Below are 14,368 nucleotides of genomic sequence, written 5' to 3' on the forward strand. Positions count from 1 at the left end.
CATATGTTTATTGTGCCCTATATCTTCGGTAAAAAAGCATGTTGTACACGCTTTATGAAGTGTGTTTATGACCTATTTTACTCTGCTAGTGGCACATAGGCAAAGTTATTCTATTGAAGAATGTACAACGTATTTTCTGATTTCGTGTTGTTAATCATTTTCACGTTTGCGTTTATGTTGGTTTTGTATGACATTTATGCGAACAGTGTTGACATAGAAATGAATAATACATTAAATTAAAACAACATTTTATCTTGCTAAATGTATATAGTAAAGTGTCCGTCTATAACATCGTCAATTTCACGATAAACAAACAGCTTGTATAAGAGCTTTCTGGTTGCAGATTTTCGTTTCGAAGCATATAAACGCTATCATATTTACAGTCTTCAGAGTCTGATGCTAATAGAGATGTCTTATTGTACTACTGTTTCTTTTTCACACTTTTTTCAATAAAAACTAGAACAATCTGAAATATAATGTCTCTCCTTTCGTACTGTCTCACTTCTTTTGTATCGGTCTTCTATTACATTTCAACTAATGAATATAATTCCGAACTTACTTTCCTATATTAACGGCCACCGGAAAAACTTTGCGAAACCGAAATTTCGCAAACTTAAGTACCCTTTTTCTTGAAGGTTTGCTTATTTGTGATAAAGTATAAGATAAAAGTCTAACTTGTGATTAATAATTGGTTATTTTTGCTTGTTTAATGCGTTTTCTTCACTATGAACTTTATTTGCAAAGTTGGGGTTCCCATGGGATTTTTGTATTATCCCATGGGATTTTTCATTATCCCATGGGAATTACGGTTTCTCCCATGGGATTTTTCTCCAGCTTTTTTTATGGGAGAAAAAATCCCATGGGATTTTCAAAAACATAAAACACGTTCGTTTGTGCTTAGTTATCGATTTTAAGCATTGTTAAAGCATTTGTGCTTATTTTCGTTCAATTTACTTTGATAGAAAAAAAATCCCATTTTTTATGGGAAAAAAAAATCCCATGGGATTTTTTTCTGATTTTTAGAGATTTATTCATGTAACCTTCAGAAACACTACCTTTTAACAAATGATGAGCATTTCTCGCGATTTCAACGCGTTAAATCGTGTTTAAAAAAAATAAAAAAATCCCATGGGATTTTTTGTCCCATGGGATTTTTTTTCCCATGGGATTTTTTTTCCAATGGGATTTTTTTTCCAATGGGATTTTTTTTAAGGTATAAGTTTCTAAAAGCTATATAATAATAATAATAATAATAATAATAATAATAATAATAATAATAATAATAATAATAATAATCGTGCTCAATATGATGAATTTGTACTTTTAAGCGACTAACATTTTTATTCGAGCCGATCGTCGAGTCCGAATGGTGAGTATAAGAGTAATTTACCAGTACAAATAAATCTCACATGTGTAGAGAACGCTATCGTACTATAAAATAATCTTGATAATAAGTCATATCATTTCTCGACAGAAAATGAAAACAGTATCTATATTGATGTCAGCAATGTCCCCTGCTATGATAAATATTGACAAAATGAAAAACCTTGACAATAATTCCGTGTCGAATACGCATTAGATTATAGCAATCAAATTCATATAAGCATTGATAAGATAATATGCGAAAATGGGTCTTATGTCAAATACGGCCAGCGTAGCTCCATTCCATAATGTCCGGTATTAAGTCACGTCAAGTTTCGTGGTCGAATTATAGCATAATAATCATTTTCACATTACGCGAATCATATGAGTTTCCCTACATATATTGTGTTAAAATTTATGTTACACTAATGTGCGATGATGAAAAGGGGATTTCGGTAATTCTACATTCGCCCGCCTAGTACCGAAATCCCCATATTTACGCCTTAAAGGGTCAATAGGTCATCGGTATGAATGGTTTTTGACTTCACATGAATGTTAAGGTGCAAAAAAATGATATTAATTTTAATTAATAAGCACTATTGACAGCATTAAGTTGCCTCTCAGTGGGGATTTCGGTAATTCTACACTAGAACTTAAACGCGCGCCGGTACCGAAATCCTGCTGTACAAACCTTCAAGTGTCAACAAAATTATTATAGTGTTTTTTTTCATTAGCAACCAGTGACATGTATTATCGCCCATTCGGTTACTTCTTTTGGAAAATAATTAGCGGGGATTTCGGTACTGCTACATTCGTACGCCCAGAGCCGAAATCACCCATGTTTACGCCAATCCCCCATATTACGCCTTAAAGGGTCTATATGTCATTATGTTTGGATTTTGGCTTTGCATTAATGTTGATTTGTACACAATCATATTAGTGTTAATCATTTAAACACTCTTATCAGAATATTTTTTCCATAATTAAATAGGTTATTAATGTGAAAAATGTGTAAACGAATGTAAAAAAGGTAAAATGTACATTTAAAACATTGGTTACACAAAAGTATATGTAAATATAACATGACATAGTAATAATAAGTCTTCAGAAAGTATTTTCCAAACAAATCTGATGAAACAAATGATATCGTACTACCTTATTTACAATATGCTATACACTTTTGCAATTTAGTTATCAATGTTTAATCAAAGCATAAATCAGCATATGTTGCCTCTTAGCGGGGATTTCGGTAATTCTTAATAAGCACATAAACCCGCGCCGGTACCGAAATCCCCGCTGTACAAACCTTCAAGTGTAAAAAAATACTGATTTAGGTTTAAATAAAGGGAACAATAGTATTTTTGGCCACCAAAAAGCACTTCCGCGTCAACAAAACGATTGAAATTATGTCAGAAACCCAGCTTTTCATTGTATATATTGCAATACACCATCGGCCGCCGAGAGCGGAATACTGCGCTTGGCCGCTAAACAATGTGGATTGCATCAAATTAAATGTCAATTTTCGATTTTATTACAAAAATAAACACTGCCTTTTTATAAATATGTCAAGCACGTACACTTAACAAAAAAATCGATATATCTTTATGTAATGTAGAAAAGTAAAGCGCTTTATATATAACAATGTTTTATTATGTCTCTCTGGTTGAGAAAAAAACTAAACAAAACCATGTAGAACATATAATATGTTTTCATAATTAAAAAAAATATTTAATGATGCACGTGATGTTTTATAATTGATATAAGTTCACGTGTCATTGAACGAGTTAAGGGAGAGATGCGAATTAAATTACACATAATTAAAAACTGATACTATACTGTCAGCTTGATTTATAAATTGTGTTCCATCGCGCCAATATATTCATTGTTTCATGAAATTGTGTATAAAAGCAAAACGATTGAAATTATGTCAGTAATCCTGCTTTTCACATGAAATGATCTTTAACACTTTATTTATTCCAATCAGGTAAATAACAAATACAATAATAGGGGAAGTCTATACTGTGTATTAGAAACTTGTTGTGTTGATCCCTATCTTATCCGCTCAATACACATCCACCTGGCTACTGTACAGAAAAAATTAGATTTACTTCCAAAATAACTGATTTCATTAATTGCTTACTTGTTGTCTACATTTTAAATTAACAACGATAATGGATCAACATCACCGTTGCACAATTATTAAGTTCACAGTAATCTGTACTTTAAATAGATAGCCTAATTAAAGACGGTGCTAATAAAGAACAAAGCGTGAATGTGGATATTAAGAAATTAGATCCTTTTTTGCATGACACTGGCAGTATATCATTTTATCTTATATAAATAAGTCGCATTTAAGACATGGATAAAATTAAAATAAGACACATTTGCATCTTTCATTTCTTGAAAAAAAAATAAGCACGCAGTCACATATAAATAAGATACATTGAAGACACAGAAAAAAAATAAGACACATTTGCATCTTTCACTAAATTTTCTTAAAAAACATGTGAAACTGAAGAAAAACATTTATTACTGACACATTATTCTAAAAGTCGACTGACAACTTAAGTTCAAAGAGGGATTTACAATTAAATAAGATCCATTTTCGCATGATGCTGGTTGTAGAGCAAGCAATACATTTCTTACTGACACATTATTCTAAAAGTCGACAGGCAACATAAATTCAAAGAGGGAACCACAATTAAATAAGATCAATTTTCGCATGATACTGGTTGTATAGCAAGTAGTCACATATTAATTACAGCTTGCATTAGTTGCAATAATTTTGTTAAGTGCGCGTGCTTCTGAACGTTGCGTTAAGCGAGAGTGTTGTCATTTTGTTAGTTTTATATTTTGGTATTATGTATGATTATTGCTTGTTTTGAATTTGAAATAAACGCTTTCTGGCAAATAAGCATCGTCTTAATTTTAATACAAATAATGAACATTTGACATACAAAATGTCCAATAACATACCGGCAATAACATTATATATATGTTAATTTCTTTGCATGTTTATACCGAAATTATAGCCGACATCGGCAGTTAGGGAAATTTTGTGACACACTTTAACACATCAAACATGCATGATAGTTCTTTTTTCATATGATATTCCCCTGGTTGCTTACCGGTGTATTGGTGCAGTTGATAACCCCGCCGGGACTACAGTAGGGTGCTAATACACACGTGTATCGTGTTCAATACAATCGTCTTAATTTTAATACAAATAATGAACATTTGACATACAAAATGTCCAATAACATATCGGCAATAACATTATATATATGTTAATTTCTCTGCATGTTTATACCGAAATTATAGCCGACATCGGCAGTTAGGGAAATTTTGTGACACACTTTAACAAATCAAACATGCATGATAGTTCTTTTTTCATATGATATTCCCCTGGTTGCTTACCGGTGTATTGGTGCAGTTGATAACCCCGCCGGGACTACAGTAGGGTGCTAATACACACGTGTATCGTGTTCAATACCCGATCCATGCTACAACGTGTAAGAACGGGAATTTCGGTAATTCTACCTTTTTAAGCTTGCGCACCTCTTATGGGCACATATCCAATATAATTTAATTAATTATTTTCCTAATCAGCATCATTTCACTAAACTACATGCAAATTTGTAGGTAGGCTTTCCATGCTTAAAAAAAATAAACCGATTTTTTCAAAACCACCCTCACGCTCGGCTTTTGTCTAGTTTATTTTCACCCCTGGGGTATATAAAAGTTCCATAATTCATTCAAATTTCCAAATATGGGCATGCAGTTGGTGTGTACAGATGCAGTAAAGGTGTTTAAAGTTTAAACAAGATGAAATAAGTATTCTTTTACAGATATTTATTTTTTACAAATTTTAATCTATGGAATAGCGCCATGAAATGTAAGTGATTTCAGCCAAGTAAAAATTGGGTCGGTTAAAAACAAAGTGTCATAAAATTCAAAATAGTATCATTTAAGTTTAATTTTTAAACTAAGTTTTTATAGAAACACTATATACAGCAAAAATACCAAAAAATAGACAGATTTACCGTTTACTTTTTGAAATAAAAATAAAAATGCAACATGCATCATTCGTATTTTCAGCAGTAAATTAATCAATTTAGCCATAACGTTGTTTTAATTTTAAAATTGAAGGATGTGCATACAATTTTCAACATATTTAACAATAAACATAGCTTATGTGCTATATTAAATCAAATAACGTTGGAAAAGAAATAAAACACGTCGCAAAAAGTATGCGATGTCGGCAGGAATCGAACCTGCGCGGGAAAATCCCAAAAGATCTCTAATTCATCGCCTTACCCACTCGGCCACGACAACTTCACATCTGTGTAACCTTAAATTAGATATATATAAGTAAACAGGTAAAAAGGCTCGCTCGATCTTTGAAGAAATCGCGAAATCGTATTTTTCAGATGATAATTGGATCAACGTCAATATTTATAGTGAAAATAATGTAATCTAAATGAATAAGTTAAACATATATCAAAATTCGAAGTTCGAAAAAATAAAATGCATCTCTCGGAAATAAGCGATCATTGAAGATCGGCAATGGCTTATGTATGAAGTGAAAGGACAGTTGAAAGTTTCCATTTTGCACGTTAATGATTCTGATAATATGGTGACAAAGGCAGCAGTCCTATGTAGTATTGTGTTTGACCGGAGAGTAGCGTGATCTGTGTCGGTGTTGGGCGCTCTGAGGGCGCAATCCGGCTACATAGGTACATAGGAACCTCTTGTGGCTATAGTCCATGGATCGGGTTCGGCAGACAGGGAACATGTAAATTTTTATATGTATGTTTTATATCTTAATTACCTAAACGTATATTTATCATGGTTACTTATTTACTGAGGTTTGAGTTAGTCGCAATGATTGTAGATACGTTGTACTATATTTAGTAAGTATTTGGAGGACGAGTGGCACGGGCACGCGCTTTATTATCACTTATGCAAGGAACGCGTTTTGTTTATATACGTATTTTTGATATTCCGATAAGCTTAAGGGAGGTAACTTATTCAAGTAAAACGCGATATTTTTGCGATGCCTTTTTATAACTCTTGTTTAATTAATTACATACGAATATACAGCTAAATTTAAGATGATTTTTACCAGAAAAAAAATTCGGAGAAAGATATATTGAGATTTTGATATTCCATAGAATGCGAGTCTCCATATATATTTTCTATTGCAGGGGAGGTAATTTAAAATTTTTAAAGTCTCCGAATTGGTCTTTGTTGTATCTATTTACGTTTATTTTCAAGCTAATGGCGATTAAAAAATTAATTATTATTAGTATGTGCTCGCATGGATATTGGTACGGATATATCGTGTTCATATAACTGTTACTACATCCATATCATTCAACATTCAGGTCGGGCTACACAAATCTCGTGAAGAGGTCAGTAGATTATATATCAATTAATAAAATACAAATTTTATGCATACAAGAAACTCATATTGAAAATTATAAAATGTCTAAACAAATAGAAACTTTAATATCTAATGAATACTTTTACATTTGGAATTTTTCTAATAATCTTCTTTCTTGCGGTTGTTGTATTATCGTTACGGATACGAATATTAAATGTTCTAAATTTCAACTTAATTTTGATGGTCGATTTATTTCGCTAGATATACAATACTTAAATAAATCTTTAAAAATCTGTAATATTTATGCACCGAAAAAGCCTGGGGACAGAAATGAATTCTTTGAATCAATAAAACATTATTTAGTATCATCAAACAAATTAATAATTTTAGGAGATTTTAACGTCATTATAAATACAGATTTAGATAAAATAGGAGGTTCATCAATTGATGTAATAAAAGGTTGTAATGTTTTCAAACAAATCATTGATACCTTTAAAATAACAGATATTTATAGACATCTTAATCCAGATAAAGTAATAACAACTTGGAGTAGAAAATGTTTAACAGAATCTATTGCATGTCGTTTAGACAGAATTTATATTGACAAGTCGCTTATTGAAAACTGTAAAAACGTAGACATTATTCCGTGTCCATATTCAGATCATGATTTTGTTAGCCTTACTATAAATTTAGATAATAATGATAATACAACTAATAGCATAAACATTGGTGAATCATATTGGAAATTAAACAATTCAATTTTTGAAGATGAAGACTTTGTTTCTGCTTTTGAATTTTATTTTAAAATTATTAGTAGAACAGAAGATATAACTTTAGAGTGGTGGGATAATTTAAAAATACAAATTAAAGAATTTTGTATTGATTATAGCAAATCAAAAAATAAAAAATATTTTGATAACATTAAACAATTAGTTAAACAATATAAACAATGTATTGATATTTCTGAAAAATTAGATATCAAAGATAAATTAAATAAACTTCAAGACAATTTATATAAAGGTGCATATATAAGAAGTAAAGTACATGTTTTAAATAATAATGAAAACTCAAGTACATTTTACCATAACAAGGAATTTGAAAATGGTAATAACAAAATTATACACCATATTATTGATGGTGGAGTAGATAAGAAATCTACTAATGACATTTTAAATTCTTTTAAAACTTTTTATAAAGAATTATATACAGAAGAACAAGTAGATACATCCTTAAATGATAAATTTTTAAATAATTTACCTCAAGTATCAAATGATGATAATAATATGTTAAGCAGCCCTATATCTTTAGAGGAAATTGAATTAGCCTTAAAAAATATGGATCATACTAAAAGTCCAGGAAGTGATGGGTTAACTTCTTTTATTTACTTGAAATTTTTCCATTTATTTGGGAATATTTTGTTACTTTTATATAATACATGCTTTGATTTAGGATACATGTCAGATTCACAAAAACTTTCTTATATAACATTATTATGTAAAGATAACAATAATAAAACATCAACAAAAAATTATAGACCTATATCACTTCTAAACATAGATAGAACAATTTTATCTAAAATATTAGCAAATAGATTAGGCAAAGTATTAGAATCAATAATTGGTATTTCACAAACCTGTTTTATCCCAGGTCGTTCAATATTTGATAATGTTCATTTAATTAGAAATATAATAGATTATGTTGAGCAAAAAAATATGAGTGCTTGTTTTATATGTCTCGACCAGGAGAAGGCTTTTGATAGGGTCTCATGGTCCTACTTATATACTACACTTTCTGCATTTGGTTTTTCTGATACCTTTATTAAATGGATTAAAGTACTATATAAAGATATAAAGTCATCCGTAATTGTCAATGGTCATATTTCTGACCCATTTTCCTTATTTAGATCAGTTCGTCAGGGCTGTTCTTTATCGCCCCTTTTATATGTCATATGTTTAGAACCTTTTGCAAAATTAATTCAAGATGATGAGAATATAAATGGAATACATACACCAGGTAATAAATTTCATTTTAAAATGTCTTCATATGCAGATGATAATACTTCTCTTTTTACAGATGACAGATCTATGTTTCATTTCTTTCGTCATGTTTCCGATTATCAGAAAGTTTCAGGTTCTAAAATAAATTATAATAAAAGTTGTGGAATGTTTTTAGGTAAATGGAAGACCAGGTCAGATCATCCATTTGGTATATCATGGGTGAAAAATGTTAAATTATTGGGATATAAATTTGGCTATGAATTAACTGATGATGATATTTTTAATGCAACTTATATTAATTTCTCAAATACATTAAATTTGTGGTCTAATAAATGTAAATCTGTTAAAGGTAAAAGTTCAGTTTTAAATACATATGTAGTCTCAAAAGTCTTATATTTTGTTCAATGTCAAACAATCCCTAGTCATTACATTAACATGATACAAAAAAGTTGTTTTAAATTTATTTGGGGTAGTGTTTATGAGCCAATTGCTCGGAAAACATTATATTTAGATTTAAAGGAAGGTGGTCTTCGTATTCCTAATATACAGCAAAAAATTAGCGCTTTTTATCTATCGCACTTATTTAAATTATTAAACGATTGAAAACATCCTTGGACTTATTTTGCGAGATACTGGATTGGAATGCAGTTAAGGAAATTTAATCCTTCGTTGTTCACTAATAATGAACCCCATAGCGAATTTGTACCATCATTTTATTTGGAATGTTTAAACATATTTACAAAGTTTGTAAAAGATATAAACAGTGATAATTTTACACATTGGAATGTTAAACAAATATATGCTTTTTTAATTAATCCTAATAACGAATATAACCCTAAATGTATAAAAGAATTTCCTTTAATTAATTTCAAAAATGTATTTAAAAATATTTTTTCTTCAGCAGTTGATCCTGACTGTAGAAATACGTGTTTTAAATTAGTACATTCAGTGTTGTATGTTAACAAGTATTTATATGATAAAAAATTCAATAAAGCAAGTAAAAAATGTACTTTTTGTATAAGTGATGAAACATTTCAACATTTGTTTATAGACTGTTCAATGATCACTCCTTTGAATAAAACTGTTCTATTTTTAATGGACATTCTGACTATTGAACACATTTCTATTTCATCTAAATGCTTTCAATTCTTTGATGTACATAATTCAGATGCTGAATTAAAATATGTGTATTTAGTATTTTTGTCGGAATCACGGCATATTATTTGGAAGTGTAGGAATTTGGTAAAGCATGAAAAATTTGTGTTGTCTCCCTTAGACTTTATTGTTAAGTTTCTTAATAAAATTAAGTTCAGAATTTTATTAGATTTCCACCGTTTATCAAATGATTTCTTTTACTTATATTGGGGAGGCTTATGCCACACAACTAATGAAAACATAGTCTATCATAAGGAACTTGAATACAAATGTTACTTAAAGTTTTTATAACTGTACTTGTTTTCTGCTGTTTGCTTTTTCTCTCTGATTTCAGGATGACGGCAGCGAGGACGTGGAGAGCCAGTGCTCGGGTTGTCATCCTGGGTCAGAGAGGAAGAGCAGCAGAGTGATATAGTGTTTATTGTCATTTGTGTGATGTGTTGGTATATTGATGTATTTATGTATGTTTCATCACGTTTGTCATTAATGTTCCTATGAATCATTTCAATCATAATTTCATATACTGTGTAACCCGGTCTTGGGGCCATCTCATTTCATTCATTGAATTTCATTATCACTCATGTATCATCACTATGTATATACGACATACCATTGCCTCATTTTCACTCATGTAGGTCATAGGAACATTGTACTAACCTTTCTTTAAGTAAAGAGGTATTTTCGGAATTTTCTTATGAATGTGTATATTTTCACACTTATGTCAAGCCTAACTGGATGGTGGGGCTGGGGCGGGTGAGGAGTGGTACCGAAGGCTCTCACGTGCTTCAGCTCCATCATCCGGGGCAGCTGCAGACTTCCTTATATGTTTCTGTCGGACCATCACGGGGAGTACCCGTGTATGACCTGGGGTGGTTCGCTGGAAACACCTTTTTATTTTTTCTTTGTACTTTATAATATCAGTTATCTATATTATATCACTTTAGGGAAGTGTGATTTGACTTAGTAACAATTTTCATAATGATGAGTATTCAAACCTCTTTACAGTATTAATTAAGACCCGTTTCATTTAGGATGGTGACAGTTTTCTTTGTTAAAATTGAATATTATTTCCTCAGTTTTATCTATTCATACTATTATATTCGTGCAGACGTGAAAAGACTGGAACAATTAAAATATTATAATATTAACACGTGCAGACGTAGTGAAAAGACTGTTTTATAAATATCAAATAATTAATTTTCGTTATTCCTATGTTAAAGTTTAATATGCTTATCAAAGTCACCATGTATTGTATCAATTAATTTAAGGTTCTTTTAACGGGTACTTGGGGCGCTCTACACCCCAAGATATATGTGATTAATAAATTTTATGAAAAAGAAAAAAGGCCAGTAGGACCTGTAAACAAACTCTCATACACACACTCTTCACTCTTCGTGGCGCTCTCGCATGTCTGAGGCGATATATAAGACCGATGTCATATATAATACTGTATTCGCTGGTATTTTCGGTTGATATGTTTGATTGCTTAGGACGCAATGAATATAGTGTATTTATATTTAATCGAAGTGAGCTCATTGTTGTTTCTGGCGGTATTCAATTTCTGGTAATAGTTTCGCGATTAAAGACGTCGGTTCTCGGTTAGGTGTGGAATGTTCTTATTTGTTAATGTGCCAAGTGCTTAAAGGAGGTTTATCGCACTTTATTAGTCGGCGTTTCAAGAGAATGGGTAATAAATGCAAATCAGTAGGTGCTTAGAAGACTTACGTACGGCAAGAACCACAACTCACTCTGCTAGTAACGATTACCACTGCCTGTCTGCAGCAGACGACAAATGATTCTGCTCTAGCAGTGAATGTATATACCAGCTTGTAAACGCCATTGGCCAGTCTAGTGTTTATCATTAAAATATGCACATATTGGCTGCTTTCATGGAAAACGAGGCTTAATGCACGTCAAATAAGATTAGCCTGTGCACAATGATAAGCATATGCAATGCGAACAAGCTAATCAAGGACGACAACAGCGAACAACTTCAGTGCCTTCAGCGCTTTGATTTATAATATACATTATGTCCTATGTTATATGGCGTATAGCTACTAATATATGTGTGTATAAAATATGTTAACCGTCTTTATTTTTTAAATAAATGAAATCATACTGAAACTCTACGAATTGAGGATTTACATGTTTTTATGAGCTGTCAAAGATTATTACAAACAACAATTATTATCTTTTTTAATGCAGACACTTTAAAAGACTGTGGGTGCGGACCCAGGATCCTGCGATAAATCAAACGGAAAGGTACTTTAGGTACTTAAGCTACGTTGAAGAAACTCGGACATTGTTGACGCCCTGTCTTCAATAAATACTGTTTTTGAGTGAGGTAAAACTTACAAATGTATTTGTTAGCCAATTGACGTGTATCGTGGTATTTTTAAATTATTTTTAAAATAACTGGGCTAAGCAATGGTTTCGGTAGAAAAGTACTGCAACAATTTCGCTAGATTTGAACACATTTTAACACTCCGCATTATGATATTTTGATTCAATTTTTCATATTTATACCAAGTGAGTTTTCATTTGACCGCCTTGCGGATACAGATCCATTAGCATGTGCTTGTGTATTATAATAACAATTAATGAGTTAATTTACTACTTACAGTATCGTTATTTTCATCAACATCATCGTTATCATCGTTATCATCATCATCAACATAATCATCATCTCATCATTATCATCATCATCATCATCATTATCATCATCATCATCATCATCATCATCATCATCATCATCATCATCATCATCATCATCATCATCATCATCATCATCATCATCATCATCATCATCATCATCATCATCATCATCATCATCATCATCGTCATCATCATCGTCATTATCATCGTCATCATCATCATCATCATCATCATCATCGTCGTCGTCGTCGTCGTCGTCCTCGTCCTCGTCCTGCTCCTCCACCTCCACCGCATCATCAGCAGCAGCATCGTCATCAGCAACAGCAGCAGCATTATCGTCACTATCACCAACAACATCGTTATGGTCGTCATCGTCGTGATCATCATCATCAGTGTCATCATCATCATCATCATCATCGTCATTGTTATCGTCGTTGTTCTCCTCCTCGTCGTCGTCATCGTCATCATCGTCGTCATCGTCATTCTCATCATGAACAATTTCAACAACCGTAAAACCTATCGCTTAGCTCATTTTTGCAGTGAATTCGGATGTTATATCAAATCTTTTTGATTAATAGAGTTTGCTGCTTAATGTATTAATAACTAAATAATAATGTTGATAATATTGAAAATAAATGGTTTCAATTTTATTTATCCGTTTAAGATGCAGTATTTGACCAAGTCAATTTGTCGCTAAAAGTATTCATTACACATTCAATCCAAAAAGCGTTACGAGTTGCTATTGAAACTATAATCGCATTCCGATAAAAATGGTGTCTGTATTAGGGCCTGTTTAATTTCTACGCTTCATTGCAATTCATAAAAATATTTTTAAGGGTACCGGTATATCTAGACACACTCTGTTATCCAAACAATCCTTGTGATCATAAACAAATAAACAATGAAATATAAATAAAATTAGATGATAAAAAATGGTATCTTCCTTTTTGCTGTTGCTAGTTATCAACAGAGTAGCAAAACTTTTAAATATAAATTATATTCAATTCATAGCACGCTTAAAGATTTGAAGTTTATCTAAATCTATAAGCACAAACATATTTATGTTTGTTAATACAAAGCTGTAGCAGTTTTCTGATTGCGCTTGAAAAGATGTGATTGTTGTTGTTGCATTAATAGTATCATTAGTTTGTATTTCCAGATTAGGTATTCCACCATACATTTTGTTTTTAATCAGATGTCTTATAATTGGCATTGCAATATTTCAATAACGAGTAATCAACACAATTGACTTTATGTATTTTTAATTGTTTATCCATATTATCATTAACACTTGAGGGAAAAATAAGCTGTGTCATTTTTTATTTTTTATTTTACTTATGGTTCAGACAACTCTGCTTTTACTATATGCCGTAATAATTATAAGTTTCCGTGCACTTAAAGATATTGTTTTTCGTGTTGGAAAATTTAAATACGAAAAATATTTAGAGACAAGTGTGTTATGTTTGTTTGTCAATTATTTAATTGAAGTAGAAATAATACATCAGTGTACATAATTTTATTGTGTTGTTCCCTTCGTTCTTTACTTTAAAAATACAACTTAACAGCTTTGCAATCAACTGAAATAATATATAAAAAGTAAAAACAATAAACGTTTGGCTTTCTTAATACGATATCATTTCAAACGCTGTTGGAAGGAACCATTGCTTATTAGAGGTTTACAAGGTAATTTACCCAAGTGCGCAAATGTAATGGTCGATTGCCCTTAGGCATGATTCTGTTTTATTACTTTAATCCGGTTGTAAAAATGCATGACCGAAGGGTCATCAGATAAGCAAAAACAGGGCCAAAATCT

Source organism: Dreissena polymorpha, chromosome 8 (assembly GCF_020536995.1).
Source record: "Dreissena polymorpha isolate Duluth1 chromosome 8, UMN_Dpol_1.0, whole genome shotgun sequence".
In the NCBI taxonomy this organism is placed as follows: domain Eukaryota; kingdom Metazoa; phylum Mollusca; class Bivalvia; order Myida; family Dreissenidae; genus Dreissena; species Dreissena polymorpha.